Source organism: Triturus cristatus, chromosome 1_2 (assembly GCF_964204655.1).
Source record: "Triturus cristatus chromosome 1_2, aTriCri1.1, whole genome shotgun sequence".
Classification (NCBI taxonomy): Eukaryota; Metazoa; Chordata; class Amphibia; order Caudata; family Salamandridae; genus Triturus; species Triturus cristatus.
Window position 1 is genome coordinate 1,111,661,401 of NC_140580.1, and position 25,295 is coordinate 1,111,686,695.

The following is a 25,295-nucleotide window of genomic DNA, read 5'->3' on the forward strand; positions in this document are numbered from 1 at the left end:
AGCGAGTCGGTGTTTGCCACGTGGTAAAACACCTGGAAATCAAATGTATGTATTATTTAATGATTTTGTTTTTTAAAACACAGAAGGTCCTGGCTAACACTAGTAGTGAAAGAGGAGAGTTTTTTTAAAAACAAAATCACACTGGCTGACCAGTCCCTGAAAGTGAATATTACTGCTTTCTGTGTGGGTGAAGGCATTATGCTTGGGCAGAATGCTGTCACTCAGAAAGGAGCCAATGTCTGTGCCCACTGCGCAAGTTGTATGCTTCGTTGGCAGAAGCAAAATATGTGGATGACACTACAGCAGGGCAATGGATGAAGTGGGCTGGTTGACAACCACATAAGTAAAATGTATATTTTTTATAAAATAAAAATGGTTTGGCTAGCACCAGATCTAACAAGCACTGGCATAATCAATTGGTCTGGCTTGTGATCTATATTGAGTGTGCTTCTTCGATCATTAACAATTTTCTATGTGTGATTGTAAGGATTGATGTATGACTTTTATGTAGTGCTTCCTACCCCTCAGTGGGGTGCAGAAGTGCTTGCTAACATGACTAGCCAGTACGGTGGCCAAATACTGTGGAAAAAAAAATCATCCGTTTGTTTATATTTTGCTATTGCATGACAGCCAAGAGCTTGTTGGTGAAAAAGAATTTGCGTACAATTATTAGAATTATTTTTTCACATGGCAGTTATCGCTGTGTTGGCATTGATAGTCATCCTAATACAATTTATACAGTTTTTTGAATGATTTGTTTGGGTTTACTGTTCTAGGTTTGTGTTTTATAAGGGAAACATATCACATTTCACTGCTGTACCCAATTTATTTACTGGCCTAGACCTAAAAATATAGACCAGGCTGGTAAAAAAAAACAGCTGAATGGTAATCCTACATATGAATGGGTCAATGTGAGAATCAGATATTGGGTAGATGAATGGATGGGAGAGCGCATTGGTAAACTCACCCTGTATTTCCGCTTGGATGGCTTTAAAGGACCCTTTTGGTTAAGACCTAACAATGCAGCGTATCATGTAAACTTGCATAGTGGGCTCACAACGTGCAACTCGCTGTCCCCCACTGAAACAACTCCCAAAGAGAAAAGACAACTGCAATTGGTGTGGTTTGACCAAGGGCGTAGGCTTTGATTCACACAGACACAAACTCATTGGGAAATCATTTATAAGCATAATTAAGCAGATATTGTTATGAGAATACAGGGCGTAAGATCAGCCAAATCATACATAATTGTTATGAGAATGTAGGACATAAGGAAGAAACACAGCTCAGAGATTGGGCAAGCAGTACAACAGTTATGTCCACCTTCCCTTACAGCGGAACATTTCAGAATGCAAAGTGCCAGCAGGCCCCTTTAACCTTATCCATTGCCCATGCCCTCAGCCAAGGGCATACCTTATTAGGAACTTCTCTCTATCACTCTGAGGGATGGGCAATGCCCACAGTTCCTTTTACCAACACATCCACCAGGGCACCGCATAGCACTTTGTCCCTCCGGGGTACCTGACACCAAGCAAATCCCCCCAAAATGTTCAAATCCAGGCATTCGTGCTCGCTTCGGCAGCACATATACTAAAATTGGAACGATACAGAGAAGATTAGCATCCAGGCATTCCAGGGTAGGGCAGAAAGGCCCAGGACCACCAGGAGGTGAGTCCCCCACCCCCCCCCCCCCCGCCTGCCCAGTGCCCACACAAATCAACACCCCTCAAGGGGAAAGTTAAGTAAATCGGTCCACATTTGGGGCAGCCCCCATTTCTGCTGCAAGAAATTCCACCAAATTCTGCCTTCCTCCAGGGGCGGGTGGGTGGTTGTGTGAATGCGGTGTGATGGATCCTGGTGCGCAGTGAAGAGAAAAGAGGGTGATCTTTCGCATTGCGAGGCCTTATATGCTGCAAACCCCGGGCGGGCGCACCTCAATGACGTCAGAGGCGACCCTCCTTTGTGGCAACACCGATGAAGGACTCTCCACCTTGGCTCGTGCCCGTGCAGCGACTAAAGGCGCCCCACTGCTATAGGCCGTGGGCGCGTTCCAGTGTGCTTACTTTTTATTAAATGCTCATAGTACTAGTCTGGCATGTTATTTTTTGCTCAGCTGGTGGTGAAACACAACTATATGCAACCTGCGAGATGGTTGGACTTCTGTGAGATGGTGTGTTGTGAAGGGTTTAGTTCTCTTATTAAAACTGGCAAATAGTGCGAGCGTCTGCATTGTTCACTGCATGGCCACCTCTGAGACGCAGTGCCTGCTGCTACCTGAGGTACAAAGGGCATATTGAGGCTCCGTTCCCTCAGTGCATGAAGCTCTCAATGGAGCGGGCACTCTCTAAAGCTATGACAGACATTCATTGTACACTGGAGCCTTCACGCTAAGCTGGACTGAGAGTCAGGAATAGCTCTCGCAGCGTCCGTCACCCGCCCCTAAAGCACTCGAGGTCTCTTCTGCTTAGATACATTGAAAAGCGTAACCAGTGCAGGTGAGTGAGTCGTTGTGTTAAAAGGGGGCGGGGAAGTGGGACGCAATCTTGAGAAAATCCTTATTTTCTTAAATGAAAGACGTGGCATGAGGAGCCAGCCACCTTTGTCAAATGTGGAGCGCCGCATAGCAGCAGTTTCCTTGGCATCCCACAGGGGGCACTGTTGGTTAGCTGTTTCTTCGACTTGTTCACTAGGTATGCTTTACCAGTTTTAAAACAAACTGTTAGCGAACGAGGCAATAACAGAGCCCTCCTCCTTGACTACAGTCCCTAAAAATTCGTTGTTCTTGTTCTTAACTGCCAGGTAGCCACGTGACACCTTCAGGTGGCCCTGTCTTTTGTAGCCAATCGCACTTCCACTGTGGGCCTCTTAGTTTCACTTTTACCATCGCTTACGAGCTGGTGATAAAATCCTGCCATGCAAAGTGCTGATGTGCACAAAAGGCAACCTTAGCAGAAAGTAGCAGCACAAGGGACATGAGGCCACTTGGTGAAAAGTGCATTATTGTTCCGTTACAAGAAGTGATTAACTGAGGCGCCGTCTGGCTTGGAAGTCAAAGAGCAGGGAGTCTTTCAGGCGCATTTTTCTACAACATGAAAGATATTTAATGCATCACTTCCTTACTAGCGCCAACGCTTCTAGGGCGCCACTCTATTTTGTACCAGCACTTACACAAGCTTCTTCTGGCAGGCTCTGGAAGCCACTGCTCCATCAGCAAGTGCTGTGAAAGTGGCCAGCCATTCTCTGCGAACTGCACAATTCCTGTTTCCAGACTTCATTAGTCATGAGGAGGGCCAGCTTTCTCAATTGACCCAACAAGCTTTGGCCGAGGAAAAATGTCATCTTTAGATACAAAGTGACCCAAGTACTCAGCTTCATGTTTGAGGAATTCACACTTTTCTTTTTTTAGCACTTTCCTTCTAGCTTCAAACATGGTTATTACTTGTGCTAAAATGTCATCATGTTCTTTGGTGGTGGAAGCAAAAATAAAAACATTAGAATCTTCTTTCAAATCTGTTTCATAATTTTACCAACCCAAAACACGTGAGCATACTGGTATGTTCCAGTGGGAACATATACGCTGTGAAATGTCTAGAATCACGATGCAACTCAACCTGATGGTTCGCTGATGCTAGATCCACTTTGTGAATTATTGTGCACCAGTCAATATGGATCGAATCCCATACATATTTAGGAGGTAATGAGAATCTACCCATAGTTCCCTATTCACACTGCTCGTGCATTACTAATATTAATTTCAATAATGCCCTAACTACACAAATATTCCAGCTTATCTTTCTCGGCATCTCTTAGTTTATGCTTCACAGGAGTGGCACCCTCCTTTATTTTAACCCTGTAATTTTCACTAACAATGTCGAAATTGCACTGTAAAACCGATTCAAAAGCCAACCAAGTTTACTGTTCTCATGCATTACCAATATGTGATATTTAGTACCAGGCCTATGAACCATCACAAACAAACCTTGATAAAACCATCCCTGTATATTCAAACCTTTCACTGCCACATATATTTGTCCTTGAATAGTTCTACTCCTTAATTCCAACACATCTTCGAAAAACCCCATTAACGTAATGTACCAACCTTTGCAGGAAACAGGAGCCCTATCAGGAGGCGGTAATCGTCTCTCTCCCCACACCACGTAAAACAATTCTCTGACTGTCATGGAAATCCTAGCCACCGAGTCTACCAACAAATTCAACATCTAAATTTAATTGCAATGTATGGATCAAAAGATTCAGAAATATCGCCGCTTTTGATCTCCTCATGAATGACCAGAAACTTTTTTTGAAGATCACTATGAATTTCATTCAAACTAGTGTTAGTTCCAGCATTATCATCCACTATATTAATGCCTCCTGGTACAACTTTTCCCCTGTGAAACACTTTGTCAAAATATCCAACTGTACCACACAGTCTGCAAGAAACATCCCTTGGGGAACAAGACTTTCTGCCCTTGTGACGTGATGGAAAAACACATCAAAAACAAGTATGCTTTTGCTTAAATAATTTAGCTGGAATCTAACACCTCTTTAGAGGATTTTACATTTCTGCTTTGTACACCCCCTAGCACTTCATTTTGCCTTTGTTCGAATTCGTTTGCATAAATATGCAATGTTACTTTGATCTTAGCTGTCAGAATAATTTCATCTAAAAGTGGGTTGCCCATTGACAAAAGTAGTTGCTGAATGACCTTATCACAACAATTACATACAAATTAATCTCGTACCAATTGATCACTATATTCTTCAAACTGACATTCAGAGATCAATCTTCAGAGAGTCGTTGTATAGGAATCTACACTCTCATGTTGACCTTGGTATCTTTTAAAACACTTATGTCTTCACACTAGCTTAACTTGGCATGCGATGAAAACATACTTCCAGTTTTTTACTAAAATTTGATAGTTCTTCGTTTTCAACAATGTTCAGATCCAATTCAAGGAGATCTTTGAAAATTGTGTGTTTTTTTTTTTAAGTAGGGTAGTGTAACAACAACCATTTTACCCTCTCAGGCCTAAAGCTAGATGCAGCTATGGCTTCAAGATATGATTGAAACACATCAAACTTCTCCAAACAATAAGTAGTTCGCCTAGATTCTTCAAAAAGGCAGGTGGTGGATCTACAGGTTTTTTCATTCAAAAGAATATGTTCAATACGAGGTCAATGAATACAGTACCAATAAAATAACCTGGAATATATCATTACAATGATATCAGGATGAAATATATTTTAGATTATTGTGCGCATGTCACTGTGACATGCATTCTATTTTCCTCCTCTTTTACTGTCTTCTTACAGCTTTAACCTTCACAAACGTAACTCCATCAGATAGAGAAGAAAGAAACGACAGTGTGTGGCCAGTCAAAGTCAACTCCAATTCATTTGTTTTAATGACTATTGAGATAAACAATGTCTTTTGTTGAGAATGTTCCTCAAACTCTTCCTCCAAACAAAAGCATATAAGCTGCTGACCACTTCTTGTATGCATGAAACATTGCCTGTTAGAAGTAATATTATTTTCTGATTTCTAATGCTTTAATAAGGAGAGATGTGGGCAGCGGCAAACTACTTTATGATGTAAAGCAGAAGTTTTGAAATGCACACTATGCCTTGTGCATTTCACTTGATTATGCAGAATGCAAGGTTACAACTGACATGGCTATGTGTTAAGCTGTGTGCTTGCGTGTACTTTGAGGTGCTATCCACCCGTAATACGCACAATCAAAGCGATGTTTGGTTTGCATATGGACTGTTTAATGTATTACACTAGGAGATCCCGCCACAACCGCAAATCAGACATTAGATCGCGTAGCAAATACCTCCATTTCAATCGGAGAGTGCGGGAGCAACCCTGGCGATGTAGCAGCAAAGAAAACAGAACATCCAAGCAAATAAAGCACAGTCAGCATGGGCGACCTTTTATTAGGTAGAGCATAGACAGATTATCACCAACATGCACCACGTAGCATGCCAGGAAGTCAACCCCTGGCACTGAATCCTCCCCCCCACATCTCCAACATTGAAAGCATATTGTAAATTTTAATGTTCCACATCTTTTATTTGGTCTACAAAAGAAATTAAAAGACTGGTAAAGCCCTTGGGATCATCAGACCAATCCTTTCCTTACACATAAAAAGGCATTTTCCCCGTTAACTTAGAGAGATGCAGAGAATAAATGATTACAGTGGTAGCGATGGAGAACGTGTTGTTGCACATTTCCAACAAGTGATGTATAGTTGTAAAAATGCTTGATATTTTGAATGAATGGATGCTCGTACCACTAGGGCACCAAGATACACAACACAAGGGACTACATTCTATCGATATCAGGAACAACAAGCATTGGCATAGCCAATAGGTCTCGCTTTTGGGACCGTATAAGTGTTTAGTCATGCAACAGTTGTTGTTGCACCAAGGATATTGTGCTGCATAGCGAAATAATTATAAGGTCCCAAAAGCGAGACCTATTGGCTATGCCAATGCTTGTTTTTTAAAGCCCCAAGCGGAACCTGCACAAATTGTAGTCAGCCCACATACCAGTGGCACTCTTTTAGCCAGCTTAAGAAATTATGCACACGTTTGTAATTTGCGATATCGAGGTGGGTAAAAAGTATAGATTTCGATTGTACATGCACGTACACCCTGAAGAAAATCAAGTGTGCATGCAAAACGTCAGGGACAAAACCAATTGGGTGAGTAAAGAGCAACTAGATGTGATACCACTAGACTACCCTTTTAATCAGTAAGTGTTTAACAAGGGATGCTAGTCATTTTAAAATACTGGACACAACTTGCATCAATCATTAAAATCTGAATGTATCAGAAACAGAATCTTAAACCAATGAAGACAAAATGGCAAGACACTTTGTGAGATGGATTAAGCCACGCCCTATTTACAACACTAAGTTAGCATAAACAAGATCATGGTTAGCAAGCAAGCTTGTCGTTTCTGCTGCGCTGCACACGACACTGTTGTTATGTGTTATTCATTTTAGAAATGCTGACTCGACTTTGCCTTACAGGATAACAAACTGTTGTTTCACATTCTTAACCGTGAAATGTGCCCTTGGTCTGTACATCATGCAAAGAACACGTCTGGGTCACTAGAAGGTACAGAGTGTTGTGTTTAGATTGATCGTACCACTTGTTAGACATATCATGCATACAGCTGCCAATATCTGAAGGACAAGCGTCTTTAATATTGCAGAACAGTTTGGTTTTACATTCATTCGAACAGAAGAGCTGATGCATGCGAGAGCTGATCCTTTGATGTGATTCTACTAAGCTGATCTATACGGTATGGGGTCCCCCCTGTTAGCCTAAGAGACCTTCTAATAGTCTAATAATAATAATAATGTATTAGATTATAGTGAAAGGAGTGTGGCCGTATACCACTGTCATTAATAGTATGATTGCTCCTTTCATTTTATATGGTATTGTAATAATGCTTATGGTTCTGATCTGTCCTGTTAGTCTGCTAGTGTTAGCCAAAGTACTGCATCTTAGGACGCGAGGTTTATAAAATAAACTCTTTAAACTTTACCGTGTCTGTATTATTATGTTGTGGACTAACAAATAAGTACGAACAGGTATTTCGGATTCCCACCACTCCTGAGAAATATCTAAGTTGCTTGTTCTGGTTTGTCTATACATTGGGACCACCTAGCTAGATCTAGGTTAACGAATGGGATACTAAGCTAGTCGGATAAGGGGTTCTGGGTTCTGAGGGGAGTTTTCTGGTACACCACAATTCTCTGAGGTCCTGGTCTCCTGCGCATAGTTCTGTGCAAAAGCAGAATCCCTGCAACATGGCGCACCTAACGTTTGGTCTTAAGATCTGAGACGCTTTAGTAGTACTAGTTTTAGTCCACAACTACCCTCACTCTCGTTTCCGGAAAACAAGAGTGACGGTTTAACCTACCTAGGTTTAGACTAAAGGTTCTATCAAGCTTGAAAATTAAAAAGGTTATAATTTCGAGCCCAAGTGCTACTGTGAATATCGTTGTTACTCTTTAGGGTGTCCTTATGGCGGTTAATATTCCCGCTCATAGTAGGGTTCCTCTGCACGCTCATTTGAGGGCGTATGGGGTACCTGATGACGGGATGGCCGTAGTCTTTGTGGTCAGTGCTGATACCACCTACCCATATGAGTTGTTTTACTCATGGGTTACCTTTGCGGAGGTGGATACAGACGATAATTTGTTCCACGAATATACAGCCTCGGCTGTACCTGCGGCTTATGCCCCATATCGGACTCTGGAAATTCCTATTTCTGCCTGGCAGCATACAATTTGGTTTAATGGCGCCCTCCCCCATGAGGTCGTATCGGCGAGAATGGGCCCGTTGTCAATTGCAGGGGCTACATGGCCGGTACTGGCCGGATATACTCCACACCCACGTTACCTGACGGTGGGCGTGGGTGATTTACGAACGCTACACACAGCCCTGATTACGGTCCATAGGGCTTTAGTGCAGTATGTGTCACGCACAGTTCAGGTGGGAGCACCTGCGGTTGCTGGACACGGGGCGGATCACCATCACGCGGTGGTGATTAGCCCTGTTATGGTTAACGCGGTAGTCGGCAAGCGCCCCCTCAGTAAGGATGAATTTCCTTACTGGCTTGCGGAAAAATTTGATCAATTGGAAGCCGTGTTTCCAAACACTACACCTGTGGATAAACACAGGATACTCACCATTACTTTGCCGAAGGACCTAGTCCCTGAACTTGTTGATTGTGACAATTGGGGCAAGGTCTTTGCTGCGACATATTCGAAGTGCTACGGCACTCCGTCTATGGCTGTACTACCCTCCGTCATCAAGAAAGTTCAAGAAAGTCATGGTGCGGAGGCAGCTATTGAGTTGGGATTACGGCTTGTCGACAGTTTCGATGTGGTTTGTTCCATGGTAATGGGCAACCTCAAAGGAGATGCCATGCAGTTCCAAGTTGGTAATATGCTGGAGCTTGTGGCTGATGCCGATAAGCCAAGGGAGTTTGCCAAAATTATTGCGAAAGCCTATAGGATGGTTGGACGTAGTGCCCTAGGCGTGAAACCCACCATCAAAATTCCTGATGTAGTGCAGCAAACTAAGGTGAGTTCGTCTACAAAAGACGAAAAGCCCAACTTTCCTAAACAAAGTTGGCGAGCCAAAAAACAAGAGAAGCAGCAACAGAAACGGGTTTCTCGTCCTGCCTCACCAGTTCAGTCGTATAGTGAACGCACTTATGATTTGCGCGATCGTACTCGTATTAAGTCACCTGATAGATTTCAGGTTTCTGAACAACGCTCTCCTCGTTCTTCACAGGAAACATCGACTTCGCACTCTGGTGGTGGAGAGCGTGGGAGAGGACGGGGCACTCAAGGTCGTGACCAGCCCCGCCAGACTGACGGTAAAGGCAAGCAGGAAGACGCTGCCAGACCACGTCCACCGTTTCAGAAAAAGAAAGTTGCTGCTATCTCAGCGAGATATGCCTCAGATGGTCAGGACACAGCTTCGGAACCTGACATGAGCACTAACGCTGCTAGACAGCGCGGCGGAAGTTACAGTAGTGCGGGAAGCATTGCGTCCATTTCTGGAGGCGACAGCAACTGACATTTATGTGACAGTTGAAACTGCTGATACTCGCGTAGCCCCCCCGGAAAGATTATTTGAAATAGTCCTTAATATTGAGGGTGACATACAACGCAAAATTAAAGTGGTTTTTTGGGATAATCTTACCACCACATATGATATTCTTTTGGCAGAGAAAGATTGGCCTCCGGCTTTCATTTTGGACGCCCCTAGGGGAGAGGAAGTTATACTTCCTTCCTTTGGGCACGCAGTGCCCACGGAGGAGTCTACTAGGTTGGCCGGGGAGTGGGCGCAGGTGCTTGCGCCTGCGTTATATCGTAATCAGGTTGGCTGGGATAAATGTTCTCCCAATCACGAGATTCCATTGCGATCCGATCCCCAGCCTCAACCCCAATATCCCATGCGTCGCGAGGCAAGACCTCACGTCGCGTCCATCCTTGAACAATTGGAATATCAAGGAGTGATTGAGACATGTGTGTCACCCATCAATAATCCTTTATTCACTGTAACGAAGCCTGACGGGTCGTACCGCCTAGTTTTGGATTACCGGCATTTAAACTCGCATTGCCGGACGTGTACGGTACAAAATACTCATAGTTCGGCTCTCGTAGATAGTCTTGTGAGAAAACGTTTCAAAACTACGCTCGACTTATCAAATGGCTTTTATTGCCATAACCTGGCCCCTCTTAGTTATGAGTGGACAGCTTTTACCTCGGGTGGCAAACAAAAATTGTTCAAGAGGCTCCCGATGGGCTATAAAAACAGCCCTGGAGTTTTTGCCGCTCGCGTGGTCTCTCTCTTGGAGATGGTAGACCCGGAAGCTTACTCGTATGTTGATGACATCTATCTGACTGACGACGAGTTGCTTCCACACCTTGCTCGTGTGGATAACATAGTGACTATGTTTGCGGACTTCGGTTACAAGTTTAACTTTAAGAAGTCACACATTGCTGAATTTACAGTGTTGTTCTTGGGGTACGAACTCAATAATGAAGGTCGAGGCTTGGCACCGCAGTTCCTTGAGAAATGCGCAAACCTTCGTATCCCTACGACACTGAAAAAACTACAATCCTTGCTGGGTTTTCTGAATTTCGGTCGATCCTACATTCCTGATTATGCCCAGCGTATCAAGACGCTTTATGCCTTGATACAACCAACTTTTACCAGATCTTGCTGGCTGCCAGAGCACTCGTTGGCATTGTATACTTTGCAAACTGATCTTCTTACAGCTAAATATCTAAAAACTCGTGACAACCACACCAACCTGGTCATTAGAATTGTTCCAGGCGCGGAACGTTTCATGTACTTAACGTTCAATGAGGGTGACACAGTCCCCATTGCTTACAAATCTCATCTGTACACTTCGGCTGAGCTGCGATTTTCCACTGTTGAAAAAGTCTTAACAGCAGTTCAGATGGCGATCCTGAAAGAACGAGCGCTATCACAGGGAAAACGCATGCTGGTAACACCGTTTCCTGCTCTCGAAGCAGTGACTAAAGCTAGTGTACCAAATTCTAAGGCTTTGCATCCAAGGTGGATACAATGGGCGACCTCCTTAGCGTCGCCTGACGTCGAATACATCTTTGACGCGGCGTTGCAGACTCAAGAGAGTTTGGAGTATGAATTTGTTCATCCTGCTCCTCTGTCATTGCGCCCCATCGAGGAATACCATTGTGTCATATACACTGACGGGTCGGCGCAACCCGCAACTGGATCAAGGCACGCTTATTCAGCGGCTTGCGCAATTGTAGTCGGTACTTTCGTGAATGGAGAGTTCAAATCTGATGCAGTGCATACGCAGTCATTGGGTGATTGTACCGCGCAATTGGCGGAGCTTTGTGCTCTAGTGCTTGCACTTGAGTTTGCTGATCACAGGGTCACTACTCTTATAGTGAGTGATTCTTACTATTGCGTTCAATCTTACAACGACAATTTGCTTTTTTGGATTATGAATGGTTTTCATTATTCCAAAGGTAGCGCAGTGAAGCCAAACCAGAACAAGCGACTTAGATATTTCTCATGAGTGGTGGGAATCCGAAATACCTGTTCGTACTTATTTGTTAGACATATCATGCATACAGCTGCCAATATCTGAAGGACAAGCGTCTTTAATATTGCAGAACAGTTTGGTTTTACATTCATTCGAACAGAAGAGCTGATGCATGCGAGAGCTGATCCTTTGATGTGATTCTACTAAGCTGATCTATACGGTACGGGGTCCCCCCTGTTAGCCTAAGAGACCTTCTAATAGTCTAATAATAATAATGTATTAGATTATAGTGAAAGGAGTGTGGCCGTATACCACTGTCATTAATAGTATGATTGCTCCTTTCATTTTATATGGTATTGTAATAATGCTTATGGTTCTGATCTGTACTGTTAGTCTGCTAGTGTTAGCCAAAGTACTGCATCTTAGGACGCGAGGTTTATAAAATAAACTCTTTAAACTTTACCGTGTCTGTATTATTATGTTGTGGACTAACAAATAAGTACGAACAGGTATTTTGGATTCCCACCACTCCTGAGAAATATCTAAGTCGCTTGTTCTGGTTTGTCTATATATTGGGACCACCTAGCTAGATCTAGGTTAACGAATGGGATACTAAGCTAGTCGGATAAGGGGTTCTGGGTTCTGAGGGGAGTTTTCTGGTACACCACAATTCTCTGAGGTCCTGGTCTCCTGCGCATAGTTCTGTGCAAAAGCAGAATCCCTGCAACAACTTTACACTGATGGCTTCTCCAAAATGGACCATTAGCTTCTTCAACTGCACACAGTTCCTTGACTAACTTGCGATCATGCCCCATAGAAATGTAGGAGTACACAGCAGTTTTGATACTAAAATGAGTTGGTTGTCAGGGCGCTTGAAAAGGATTAAGGGGACAGGTTGAGAAAAAAGATCACGTGATGCCTGGACGCATTTGCTGCTTGGATTGGGCCGTGCGTGAAAGTGAAAGTGATCGGATCAGATGGCACCTCGGCCTGAAGCTGCCAGCTGCACGTGTGCACGCTCGCGTGAACGCAAGCGCTAGGCCGTGTGGCAGCTTTTTCAAAACCCATACACTAAATGTCTCGGCCAGACCAGCGTATGCGCTGGATCAGGTGAGACCTAAAAAGGCCATCTGCTGCTCTCACTGAAGCTATCATAGACTGGGCAAATATTTTCATTAACTCAACACCCACCACCATAGGTCCAATTCTACCCAATTGCCTTGAAAAAGAACCACGAAGGGCCAAAGCATATGTTGGCTGCCCTGCAATAAAGAAAAGACTGGCTGGTTATCTTCAATCATAACTGTCCTGCTAATGGGGTAAATTTGTGTGTTAATTGGGCAGTTTCATTTAGAACAAGAAAACAATTTCACTTTCCTGTGATTAAGCGATAAATATAGCATTGTAGTGTGCTTCATCGTAATGCGGGTTACCAAGACACATGAGTCTGTGCACACCAACACATATGACTTTGCAGATGTATGAAAAATGTGATATACAATTCAAATCAGCCCATAAAATGACAAAAACAATCAGTGCACTTTAAATCATAACCACTTAATATTTTAATTAATGGCAGCTTTAACCAAAAATGTCAATATTCACTTATGGTTTACAAATCCACTGTATGACTTTATATATGTATGGAAGTGAGCTTGTGTCTAAAATTAACATCAGCTGCTCTACTCAATAAAAGCCTGGCGGAGTTCATGGAGTTCTGCTATACAGAACTCTGCGAAGTGACCAAAAACTCTGCCGCGCTACGCGAAGTTCCACGAGCGCCAGAGCGTGCTTGGTAATGACTGTTCATGTTGATTTTCAGTGCCGGGTGTTTGTCCTGCGCTAGAAAATCAATGCGAACAGCATCCTGCACAGCGCAAGAGGGCGCTGCTTCTTTTCTGCAGCTTGAGTAGATTTTCTAACTGAGCGGCAACTTTCTCAACGAAAACAGAATGTTTCTCAACGCGAGTGGTGGCAACCACCCTCGACAGCCCGCATTGAGAAATATATATGACTGCCCGCATTGAGAAATCTCACCGGGAGGTGGATTTTTTGCTTGTGATTGCCAACTTGGCGTTGGGGAGCCCGAGTTAGGAAAAAAACTCCACTACGCGGGACAGAGTTTTTCGGAACTCCTCATGCTCCGCGGAGTGCAGAGTAAACACTTCATCCCACACAACTAAATTGCATAACTAAAAACGTTGATATTCAGTAGATTAATCTATTTATGAACAATATTACCACAAGGAACTGCACAATATGTGAAAGTCACTGAGGTGTTGGTAGTAGATACTATATACTGAATATAGATTTACAAGAATATCACGACTAAAATATTGACAGCTAAGTATATATAGGTAAGATTTGATTTCTATAGTTAACGCCTCATATATGTGCCTTGACAAAATATATATTCAAGGTACATATGTGATGCAGAGTTAAGAATAGTAAATCCAAACTTTCCAATATGCGCTTACCGCCGCCATACATTGGTCCTCGATATTTTGGTTACATTGTTTTTTGTAACTCGTGTTCGATGCACTACATTCCATACAATAGACATCACTGATAGAGCTTCTTCGAGCTGTTGAGTTCAAAAATGCCTGTTTTAAAATGTGTACAAACTTGAAATGATTTTTCTCATGAAAAAGAAAGTCTCTCAATAGTTTACAGATGGGCCACTAAAGTTCACCAGAGACACATCAGGGGCAGATTTATGAGGTTTTGCCGTAGGGAAGCGTAGCAGGCCTTCCTGCTGCGCTTCCCTACGTCAAAAGAAAAGGGCAGGGATGCGCCGTATCTATAAAATGCGGCGCATTCCTGTACTTTTCCCCTGCGCCGGCGCACAATGGGCTGCCTGCGCCAACGCAGGCACCTCTGCACCATGGTGCAAGGGTGCCTGCGTTGCGGAGATGAATATTTTTGTACAGGAAGGGAAACCTTTCTGTACAAAAATAATCACAAGAGGTTTTTCCTCTTTGTATGGGTGCTGCAGAATGCAGCACACATAGAAAAAGGAAAAACGAGGAGAAAGAAAGATATTTCTCCCCGTTGCGCCTCCCTTACGCCTCCCCTGGGGAGGCGGAAGCTTTTGGCGTTGCCTCAGATTTACGATTTCTCGTAAATCTGGGGCAGTGTCAAAAGGCCATGGGTGTTGCTGGGAACGCCCCCAGCAACACCCATTGCACGCCCCTTTAACGCAGAACACTGCGTTAAAGGGACTGATATTTATGAGGCAGCATTAAGCCAAAAAAAGTGGCTCAGTGCTGCCTGATAAATATCACGCAGGCTTCTGCGCCACGGAACGTCACAAAAAGTGACGTTCCGATGGCGCAACGGGCCTCATAAATCTGCCCCATGGTTTTAATGACAAATGGTTTATAATGCTGAAGAAGGAACATATCTCTACAGTTGGGATAATATATCCATTAAAAAAATATTATAATAATAATCCTCCAAAAAAACACTTTTAATTAGCTAGGCTGTTTTAGGAATGACTATAAAAATATCCTACCTTAAGTGTGTCCTTCTTTATAGAAGAAATAGATGACCGACTAGGGCACCGAGTTAAAGTGGAATGCCAAATTTGAGGAAAAAAATAGCATTAAAAACATTAAAATAAAATTGAAATAAAAAAATATGGGAAGCTGACTGGATTGGTCTTTTTTTCATTTTACAAAAATAACAAAGGTATTGTATAACATGCCCAGGTACCCCACACCCTGCAGTGAGCATTATAGTACAAGTCCATTCATGGGCAGTATATATGATACAAAGTGAGATAGTGAAGCCACCAAGGCTAGTAACATTGGAGTCCTCTTACCATAGAATCTATACAGGGCGATGGCCAACACCACTAACAAATCAATAGAGATCTATTGTATTTGCCAGCGAGACAAACTTGTAGCAGCGTCCTTAGCTTGTAGCGCCACCCAGATTTCCTTAAGGTGTGATGCGTGTGGCAGAGGTTCACCGTATGTGTCAGAATGTTCATTACACGTGGACCTGTCCTTCAACCTGCCAGGGTATGTGGGTGTGAGCTTGGCACACCACCTCACATTTATTTGTCTTTTGCACAGAAGGAGCGCAATTGCCATTACATTTTGGGATGCTTTGGTATGTCTTTAACATATCCAAAATTGTGATCAGGAGAGGAGACCTGAGCATTAATCCCAGTGATTTCCAGTATTGTTTAATTATTTTAATCCAGTAAGTGAGGATAGTGGGGGCAGGACCACATCATATACAGTAGGTCTGCGGCAGGCGCATTACATCTCCAGCAGTGTGAGTCATCCACCAGGCCATATCTCTGCGGGGTGCATGGGGTGTCATATATGCTGTGTATGTGTTTTTATTATATTACCCTAAATTTGTCATTAGGGGGTATCTCTTTATTCTGTCTGCAACAAAACGCCTACTGTTCCACTGCTCAGCTATGTGCGATTAATGTGATATTCTTTGGGGTTTTACAGCTTGCTTAAAATCAAAGCTTATCGCTCACCTGTCCAGAGTTGGCATGATAAGGCATGGCCCAACCCGTGCACCACGGGCTCTTGCACCTTGCACACCTTGCATGTCCATTGGCACCATACGCGATCATGCTGACTCCCTTTGGGTTTCAATGTCTGGCTTAACGGTGAAAAATGTGTATTTATGTGTTTTTTAATGTTGCAATGCTGACGCTGTATGATATCCTGAATGCCCACTACAAAAGAGCATGATAATGTGCGGCCCTAGTTCGTGCATCAGCTCACTCCACTCGAACTCACGCACTGTATGCTCAGCAAACTATGTGCGATTGCGCAATATTCCTTGGGGTCCTGCAGCTTTGCCTAATAAAGTAGCATATTACCCGCCCCTCGAGAGCCGGCACGGTAGAGCATAGCCCACTCTTGCACCCTATGGGCCCCCTACACCTAGAGCGACACTTCACGTCCATTAACACCATATGCGATCAGCCTGACTCTCTTTGGGTTTTTACCTCCGGTTTTACAATTCAAAATGTGAATTTATTTATTTGGTTTTAATGTTGCATAGCCGATGTTGCTTTGTAATGATTTTAAGTAATTATACAACAACTACAACTAATACTCTGAGCAGTGGCAATAGTGTGAACCAAGTCCATTTCCCATTTGGCCTGCATAGGTAATTCATTATGATCCAATGTGTGCAATGCCCAGATGTACATCCTGGAAAGCTGCCTGCATTGTTGACAGATGCTGCCAGGTGCTGGCAGCTGGTGCTTGGCCACCCCTGTTCTTCTGGGTCAGATTATCATTACCCGTCTTCCTCTAGGTGCCAGGTCCTGACTCTGTTAATACAACACTCTAGAGACCAGTACTGGTCATGGGCACTGGATGCAAGGATCACCATTGGCGAGGAGCTTGTCTGCCCCCAATATACCCAGAAGAATGACCAGGATCTCCTGTGACCCGCGCACTACATGCAGTGTGTAGCGCAAAATGAGGGGGTCCCCTTGCAAAATGTGTTCGGGGCCCAGGGGTCTCACCTATCTCACAGATATTAATTGGCCTTGAGCTGAAAGGGGGCCCCTGAAGGGTTGGGGGCCCCCTGTGCTGCAGGGTCTGCATAAGTCTTAGCTACGTCCCTGACTGCTTGGTGGGACACAGAGAGACCCCCCAGCACCTCCTACAAACACCTACCACAAAAGTAGGAAGTGTTTGCCTTCACAGTGTCGTGACTAAAGCTGCATTCACTGGACAACACAGCACAAATGACCTTTTGTTTGAGAAGTGTGAACGGAGACTGAGCAGGCAGTGAGAAATGTATCTGTTTGTTGCATTTTCATGCACCGTTATGCTAATGATGAGTGCTCTCAAGAACAGAGTCGTCCAAGGCCACCCGGAGCCTTAATGAAGACTTGTGTTCCACTTAGCGCAGTGCTGAGCTTTTCCAGGGACTGCTCCAGGAGCGAATTGAACGGTAAATAAAGCACTTACGCACAAGCATTCATCCTCTCTGGAGGGTATTTATGGGATGTGTAATGTGCTATTCTAATTCTAATACACAGCCTCATTTTCCTCTGGAAAATACAACCTGTTTGTTTCGCTATCTATTGCTCTTTGTGTGGCATTTCAGCCAATCAGGAGCTGTCGTGATCCTGTTCTGTGCCGCGTGCAGATGGGAACAATGCTCCAATTTTAGATTTTACCTATGGAGAGCTTTTAGTTGAGTGTTGTTGAAGTCCTAGTGTGAAAAATACCGATATTTACATTAGTATAGGACTAACCCATTGTTTACCATTGGTTGACAAGTGTTATCCTTATTTGATGGGTTTCCTTTCCCTCATTGTGTTTGGAACATACCTTCTTTACCATGTTGATTGGAAGACTTGTATCCTTCCATTGGTCACATTCAGGGAACTACTTTTTTGTCTTGCAGCAGCATGTGTTTGCTTGCTCTCTCCCTCATGTGTTGATTTCTGATTGAGATCCCTGCCCTCCACATGCTCCGTGTTGTTCCCCTTTGCCCTCACCCCACCTTGTTTGTTTATTTCCCCGGTTCTCCTTATCTTGTTTTATGTCTTCTTCAATGTTTCTCTGTTGCCCAGCTCTCCTTGTCTGGTTTTGTGTTTTTCAATGTTCCTCTGTTGCCCAGCTCTCCTTGTCTGGTTTTGTGTTTTTTCAATGTTCCTCTGTTGCCCAGCTCTCCTTGTCTGTTTTTGTGTTTTTCAATGTTCCTCTGTTGCCCAGCTCTCCTTGTCTGGTTTTGTGTTTTTTCAATGTTCCTCTGTTGCCCAGCTCTCCTTGTCTGGTTTTGTGTTTTTCAATGTTCCTCTGTTGCCCAGCTCTCCTTGTCTGGTTTTGTGTTTTTCAATGTTCCTCTGTTGCCCAGCTCTCCTTGTCTGTTTTTGTGTTTTTCAATGTTCCTCTGTTGCCCAGCTCTCCTTGTCTGTTTTTGTGTTTTTCAATGTTCCTCTGTTGCCCAGCTCTCCTTGTCTGGTTTTGTGTTTTTTCAATGTTCCTCTGGTGCCCAGCTCTCCTTGTCTGGTTTTGTGTTTTACAATGTTCCTCTGTTGCCCAGCTCTCCTTGTCTGGTTTTGTGTTTTTCAATGTTCCTCTGTTGCCCAGCTCTCCTTGTCTGTTTTTGTGTTTTTCAATGTTCCTCTGTTGCCCAGCTCTCCTTGTCTGGTTTTGTGTTTTTTCAATGTTCCTCTGTTGCCCAGCTCTCCTTGTCTGGTTTTGTGTTTTACAATGTTCCTCTGTTGCCCAGCTCTCCTTGTCTGGTTTTGTGTGTTTTAATGTTCCTCTGTTGCCCAGCTCTCCTTGTCTGGTTTTGTGTTTTTTCAATGTTCCTCTGTTGCCCAGCTCTCCTTGTCTGGTTTTGTGTTTTTCAATGTTCCTCTGTTGCCCAGCTCTCCTTGTCTGGTTTTGTGTTTTTCAATGTTCCTCTGTTGCCCAGCTCTCCTTGTCTGTTTTTGTGTTTTTCAATATTCCTCTGTTGCCCAGCTCTCCTTGTCTGGTTTTGTGTTTTTCAATGTTCCTCTGTTGCCCAGCTCTCCTTGTCTGGTTTTGTGTTTTTTCAATGTTCCTCTGTTGCCCAGCTCTCCTTGTCTGTTTTTGTGTTTTTCAATGTTCCTCTGTTGCCCAGCTCTCCTTATCTGGTTTTGTGTTTTTTCAATGTTCCTCTGTTGCCCAGCTCTCCTTGTCTGGTTTTGTGTTTTACAATGTTCCTCTGTTGCCCAGCTCTCCTTGTCTGGTTTTGTGTTTTTCAATGTTCCTCTGTTGCCCAGCTCTCCTTGTCTGTTTTTGTGTTTTTCAATGTTCCTCTGTTGCCCAGCTCTCCTTGTCTGGTTTTGTGTTTTTTCAATGTTCCTCTGTTGCCCACCTCTCCTTGTCTGGTTTTGTGTTTTACAATGTTCCTCTGTTGTCCAGCTCTCCTTGTCTGGTTTTGTGTTTTTCAATGTTCCTCTGTTGCCCAGCTCTCCTTGTCTGGTTTTGTGTTTTTTCAATGTTCCTCTGTTGCCCAGCTCTCCTTGTCTGGTTTTGTGTTTTTCAATGTTCCTCTGTTGCCCAGCTCTCCTTGTCTGGTTTTGTGTTTTTTCAATGTTCCTCTGTTGCCCAGCTCTCCTTGTCTGGTTTTGTGTGTTTTCAATGTTCCTCTGTTGCCCAGCTCCCCTTGTCTGGTTTTGTGTTTTTTCAATGTTCCTCTGTTGCCCAGCTCTCCTTGTCTGGTTTTGTGTTTTTCAATGTTCCTCTGTTGCCCAGCTCTCCTTGTCTGGTTTTGTGTTTTTCAATGTTCCTCTGTTGCCCAGCTCTCCTTGTCTGTTTTTGTGTTTTTCAATGTTCCTCTGTTGCCCAGCTCTCCTTGTCTGGTTTTGTGTTTTTTCAATGTTCCTCTGTTGCCCACCTCTCCTTGTCTGGTTTTGTGTTTTACAATGTTCCTCTGTTGTCCAGCTCTCCTTGTCTGGTTTTGTGTTTTTCAATGTTCCTCTGTTGCCCAGCTCTCCTTGTCTGTTTTTGTGTTTTTCAATGTTCCTCTGTTGCCCAGCTCTCCTTGTCTGTTTTTGTGTTTTTCAATGTTCCTCTGTTGCCCAGCTCTCCTTGTCTGTTTTTGTGTTTTTCAATGTTCCTCTGTTGCCCAGCTCTCCTTGTCTGGTTTTGTGTTTTTTCAATGTTCCTCTGGTGCCCAGCTCTCCTTGTCTGGTTTTGTGTTTTACAATGTTCCTCTGTTGCCCAGCTCTCCTTGTCTGGTTTTGTGTTTTTCAATGTTCCTCTGTTGCCCAGCTCTCCTTGTCTGGTTTTGTGTTTTTTCAATGTTCCTCTGTTGCCCACCTCTCCTTGTCTGGTTTTGTGTTTTTCAATGTTCCTCTGTTGCCCAGCTCTCCTTGTCTGGTTTTGTGTTTTTTCAATGTTCCTCTGTTGCCCAGCTCTCCTTGTCTGGTTTTGTGTTTTTCAATGTTCCTCTGTTGCCCAGCTCTCCTTGTCTGGTTTTGTGTTTTTCAATGTTCCTCTGTTGCCCAGCTCCTCCATTGCTCTCCCCCAGCTGCTCCCCCCGCTGCTCCTACTGCGTAACAGCAGTTACTCCTTCCCCCCACTTTGCTCTCAGTTCTCATCCACCCTTGCTGCTCCCCAGCTTCTGCCTCATTGCCTTGATCTGTTTTTTAAAAGACTTCCTTTTTTTGTAGGGGAAATCCTGGCTCTGGGTAACTTTAAAGAAACTGCAATCCCTTTCTACTAGCCACATGTGTTAGAGTCATCCTGTCTTTTATGCCCATTTACTCAAATATCAGCGATAGTCAAAGTTCACCACCTTTGGCATTATAAGTTTGACCGCTGGTCCCATCCTTAGATCCCCAAAGGTCACCTATTTGCTATAAAGTGGTTTGGGGCAACGGTAAGGTGGTAACTACTGGAAATACACAGGCAGTGTGAGCCCTGTTTACTTTATGTTCCTGCTGGGGCCTTCATGGCCTCTGAGACAAGGGGGGCAAGAACAATTTCAAGGGTATGAATGGGCAAGCAAGAGGGAACAGGTGCCACCCCTGGGCCTCCTAATCAACATCCTTGTGCGCACACAGTGCACCTCGCTGTAGGGATGTGAAAGGCATGCCTCCCTGGAGTTGGTCTGCCTTATGTAGCACCCCTGTGGGAGTGGGTACCAATGGTGCCACGAGTCCTTCGCTCCTGCCCCTCAGTAGAGCTCTGGCTGTGTTCTTAATGCAGACGGTGGTTCCCGGGCACAGAGCCATGTGGTGTGGGTGTGGTTGTGCTGCGTGGGCTGGTAGCAGAGCACAGAACTCTACAAGGCAGAGGAGTGCAGGACTCTGGGGAGCTCTGACATGCTGTAATGGGAGCACTCAGGACTCAAGGCCTAAACATTCACAGGTGGTGCTTCCACTCATGTGTGGGCATTGGGCTCTCATCCGAGGTTACAGTGAGACACTTTTATTTAACATCACCCTTTAATATGTAATTATTACCTTATAATATGTGGGAGTGTGTCATTCCAATATGAACAGCAGTCTCTAATTTATTTATAATAGGAGATTTGTGACGCATCTAGTCCTCGATTATAAAGAAAAGACGTCAGAATCCAACTATTCTAAGTTATTGCAATCGAGTTCTGACCTCACAGTGCCTGCTCCCAGAGCCAGGAGCCGAGGTGAAAGGAAGGCCAGGAACGGAGCATAATTGAAGCAGCTGTTTAAAGCAAGGAACACAGAATGTTGCTTTTCTTGCTTCTGCTTTATTCTATTGGCTTACAATGACAAGCAGAGAGAACAGTTTATTAATTTTACACCACTTAGATAGAGAAAAGCCAGGGTCTGTCTGCATGTTGCTGCACATTCCGAGCCACTGGAGCTTTGCTTTTATTTTTAAACTGGCTTGATCTGAACTGCCACCAATATCTGTTTGCAACAAATATTTAACACGTATTTGATGTGTTTAATTTTGCACTAGATGTTTTATTCTTCATGTGTGCAGACATGCTCACTCTTTCATGTGAAAGAGCTACGCATCAAGATTTTAGGTGGTTTATGGGAAAGGCGATGGTTTGACCATGTATTATATGGGGTAAAGTGCCCCCTGGCGTACATGATAAGCATATTGCATGTCACCTCAGAGTACCATAACCTTATAAAGGAACCCGGCCTTCGGTCTTGTTTCTCTATATGCTTATAGAACTTGTGTGTGACTTGCAATATCCTTATAATGTATGGCAGAGGGTAATGTATCCCTTACATACAGATAGTTTATGTGGCCTTGAATCTACTAGATGTGCCACAAGAGACCTCTTACTCGCATAGCATTATTTTCATTTCTTTACAATAGAGTCTTAAGACTTTATATCATAAATTGCATTAGAAGCGCTGAGAAAGGATGGACATCAGGCACTCGTTGCAGATCTATTCGATTTATTAAAATGGAAATAAGAAGCCATACCATGAAAATTACCAACTACAACAAAGATTGCACATACAATACAATTGCATCAACAGGAAACTTTAACAGAGAATAACTTTGGTGGACACAATAGGCTTGTTCATGAGGTGAAGTAATGAAAACTCATAGTTCAGAATTTATTGAGAAGATGATACACTACCTCCTTAACAAGGCTACACCATCCCATCCCCATCACATGGCTAACAATGGCTACTAGAGAGAGAGGTATCTTTCTGCCTGCAGTTACTTGAAACAAATTGTGTCAGTGCCACTGATTTATAACTATTCCAAACTTCCAAAGTATGAGGTTCTACAAATAAAGGTCCTTTTTCAGAAAACTAAAACCTACAAGACATAGCATTTTGGACTTAGGTTTAAAAGAGTTCTAACAATAAATTGCATTTATTTTCAGAAAAAAAATATGTTTAAAATAGGTATGATTGGTTGCTGGATGTCATAAGTGCTTACGAATATTGTCAAAAGAGCAAGATTGTTTGGTAAAGTCTTTTTAGAAATTATTTATATAGTTTACCCGTTAATAACATGGTAAACACACATGCTGCACAGATCTCTTTGAAATCTATATGTGACTGAGTAAAGTTAGTTAGGAACGACACTGCCTTTCATCAACCTTAGTGGATTAGTGAACCTCTCAGTCACCTTCAGCACTGCGCATCACCCCAACCTCATCCACACCTTGAGGTTTAGTATTGGATTCAGTAACAACATCCTTCTCTGGTTCTCCTCCTACCCTTCTCAATGACACTGGTACATTCCAGTTCCCTGAAGATCCCTATCACCTGCAAGGACTCCAGGGTTCCATCTTGTCCTCATAGGCTTCATTCTCCTCATTGCACCCCTTGGGATTTTACTCACTGGTAACAGCAGTAATATTCACCAGCACACAACACACATCTCTACTTTAAAGTCTCTTCAACTTTAGACATCAGTGCCTCAACTAACATCAGTGCCTCAAGCACTGCCTGCACCACATCCAGACCTTGACGTCCAGCTCCTTTCTGAAGAACAACTTTATTTACCAAGACAGAATTGCCGCTGTTCACCAAGAGCAACCAGCAACAGCTAGTCCAAACCTGTCTCAACATTTGCATGGATGGATTTCAACCCCAACTGGCGCCCAAAGCCAAGTCACTTGGATTCACCCTTGATACAGACCACCCTCAAGGAACACTTTGCCAAGAAAACAAGGTGGACTGGTCCAGCTCTCTCTCTCGCTTTCTATTAAAGAAAGTGAAACCCTTCCTTCCAGATAGTGCAGAATTTTACTCCTGAACTGTTCTTCAAGCCCTCCTGCTCTTGCATCTGAATAATGCTCTATGGCCTAACAGACTCCTCATTGGCCCCTATTCTTCTAACTATTCTGTAAGCCACAACATGTCTCACAAGGGCATGAAGAAAATCACACCTTGACCACCCTGATGTAAACGTACTAGCTCGCCTTCGCCATCTTCAAAGCCAGCTCTATTATTTTCAAAGCCAACACAGCTGGCACCTGCACCTATCTGGCTCCCAAATTAACTGTTTCTCAGCCCACTTGCAAGCACTACACCTTCAGAAAAAAGTTAAAACAAAAGGCAACAGGGATTCTCCATTTATGAGCCTAGCATCTGGAATGACATCCGTGCATCCACTCGGACCAACCCATCAGCCTTCCATTACAAACATTAGTGTGAAGACATCCACTATAGCTCAATGGAGTGATAGTCCATCTAAACAGAGCCCAGTCACCCCTCCAGTCGCTCACTGAGGGGATCTTTGCCTTTGAACCTCTACTGCGCTCCACTGGCTTTCAGCTAGGTTTGCGCTATACAAATACCACATGCCTACCTACAAAGTGCAAGCTTCATTGGGTGGAGTATTATTATTAACTCCTATTTTTTTTAACTGTTTTCGTTAAGTTTTTGGCGTAAAATTGGTTACATGTGTAATGCTGTCCATTGCTAATCATTGTTGGTAAATAGATGAAATACAAATTCCCATGATAACAACACTGTATAATAATTGGTTCAGATCAGATTGTCTACAGTTTACCTTATTGAAGTGCAATGTTTTACTCAAGCAGACATGAGAGATCATGGTGAGTTAAGTCATGAACAGGCGTGTTTGACTTCTGGGAACATTGAGCTGGCTGCAAGAGCGGCTATAATGACAGTATTTGTAGAAGTGCATGTGTTGGGACCTGTAGCAGCGATCGTGTGTTAGACCTGGGGGATGCGGGTTCAGGGCAGTCGTGTTGCGTTGGCTCGATGCGGTGGCTTTGCGGGTGTTGTGGTGGAAGGCTCAAATGTTGTGATGTGCTGTTAATTTTATGGATTTGAACTCTCTGGTGGGAGATCATCAGCATCCTTCATGAGGCTTTGGAAGTGTAAGAGCAGGGCATCCCGGTCCATGGATATTGGGTGCTTGCACAGTTTTCAGGCTTCCTCATGCCGGAGTGCTGTGCTTTCTGCAGTTGCACGTTTGTTAAGGGTCATTTGCCAGGCACCAATTGGAGGGGGTTTATTTGCCTCCGAGTGTAGGGTAATGGTGCATTTGGGCAGTAGCAGGGCATCATTGATGAAGCGTGATTCTCCTTTGCTGTTTTTCTTGCGCTTATAAATGCCTTGGACACTAGCTGCCAAGTTATGCCAAGTTAGCCTGTGATTTCCTTCAGCTTTTCATGGATAAATTGCCAATATTGTGTGAGGGCAGTGCATAGCCAAAACATGTGCTGTAGATACAATTACCGACTGGCAGCATGGGCAGGTAAGGTGTGCTGTGGGGAAATACTGCTTGAGTGTGTCTGGCAT

At 43.7% G+C, this 25,295-nt stretch overlaps 1 protein-coding gene and 1 pseudogene across 1 annotated transcript in view; both read left to right on the forward strand.

Moving 5' to 3' along the window:
* The window catches only part of ADGRD2 (adhesion G protein-coupled receptor D2), a 493,199-nt gene that overhangs the window by 298,802 nt on the left and 169,102 nt on the right, over nt 1-25,295 (forward strand). The gene's annotated exons all lie outside the window — the stretch shown is intronic.
* Nucleotides 1,567-1,623, forward strand: LOC146868777 (U6 spliceosomal RNA; annotated as a pseudogene).